Genomic DNA, 1,738 nt, shown 5'->3' on the forward strand with positions numbered 1-1,738 from the left:
CCGCGCTCACAGGGCACACGAGGCGCGGCAGCCTGAGGGGGAAAGGATAGCAGTGGGACCGCGGGGCCACTAGGGGGCAGCAGCGTCACAACGGAGGCAGGATCAAGCTCCTACCCACCCCTGGGTTTAATATTAGATTGTATACTACTGCCTCGAGCTTTGGAAAGGCAGAGTCCCCAGCAGCCCACAGCCTGAGGGAGCAGCAACCTCCAGAGGAGCAAGGTTTTGAATAACATTAAATGAATCAAGCGGGTGCTCAGGACACCGAGCCCCGCCTACAATCAGCAGAGCGTTGTTTCTCAAAGGAGATTCAAAGCTGTTTGGAAAGCATGTCGCCCTCTAGAAGCCTTAATCGCTGGGAGTGGTCTCTGGATTAGTTTGTAGTTATCCAGTGTTAAGGAAAAGATGTCAAGTTCTGGGGGCTGAGCCCTGGCACTGGGGAAAAAAAAAAGTTCTGGGGCAAAGCCTTTGTTGGAAATTAAGCCCTGCTGCCAACCTGAGCCTACTGTGGCATCCCCAGTCCATCACTAACTGGCAAGAATACGCTCCAGCCTGCTTGCCTAAAGAGAGCCCTACACCTGCTTGTCCTCCTCAGGCAACTAATAGCCACTTCCCCCTTTAGCAGCTCTTTGGAGATGAGAGGCTGCAGTTGCCAGGACAACAGAACCCACCTGGTACCTAGCACTGGATATCCAGACACAGTCTGGCCCCACGGAGGGAGCAGCAACCTAAAAATAGCCTGGGATCTTCTGCCACTGTCAGGCCAAACTCCACATGTTCCAGCATCAGAGTTGCTCCCTTTCAGCAGAATATACAGTATAGAAGGGTGAGTAGTGTAAATTAAAGGGGAAGGGGAAAGATTGAACATCAGGAATAATGTCTACTGAGGGGCCTGTTTCCCATGAAGATTACAGTTACTGCTACTACACACCATCCCAAAGTGATGCGTTCCGGAGGTTGATTGTGTGTGGTATGTCAAAATACAGTGATTGCTATAGACTCTCGGCCAGGAAAACAGTCTCAGTATGCATCGCTACATATTTTATGTGGGAATTTGTATTCCTGGTTAAGAGAATGCAATGTGAAAGTTTTCTTGCAGTGTTATAGATTAGCAATTAGTTTTAAAAACCACAAAAGGTATTGTCTCCCTGATTGTGGGACTTGCAAAGATACCAAGGGTATATCTGCACAATAGTGCTTTGAGCTACAGACAGGCAGAAAATCCACATGGTGCCAGCATGGTAGTAAAAATATAATAATACACTAAATAATTTGACTATTTGCTGTCCTTTAATGATGCCTCCAATCTGCTTGCTAAAATGGATTACCTCACCTGCTTAATAGTTAGGCTAGCCTGAAGCTTGGTCTAGTAGAAGATTATGGCAGCAGCCCTGTTTGAATGTGGTTCAAACAGCCTTATCCTCTGGGAACATTGCTTAGTCCAAAGACATCTTCTTTTAGCAATAGCATAGCCTGCATGTATTTTCTCCCCGTAGCAATTTTGTGATGGCTTTTCAAGCTTTCCCTGTTTTCAAAGCATAGACATGTTGCTAAGGTCGAGGTAACAGTGCCAGGAGGAAACACCAGTGTGGTGTAGTGGTTAGAGTGTGGGACTAGGACCAGGGAGATCTGAGTTCAAATCCCCATTCAGCCATGAAACTCACTGGGTGACTCTGGGCCTGTCACTTCTCTTTCAGCCTAACCTACCTCATAGGGTTGTTGTGAGGATAAACATAAC

Source organism: Hemicordylus capensis, chromosome 2, assembly GCF_027244095.1.
Source record: "Hemicordylus capensis ecotype Gifberg chromosome 2, rHemCap1.1.pri, whole genome shotgun sequence".
Classification (NCBI taxonomy): domain Eukaryota; kingdom Metazoa; phylum Chordata; class Lepidosauria; order Squamata; family Cordylidae; genus Hemicordylus; species Hemicordylus capensis.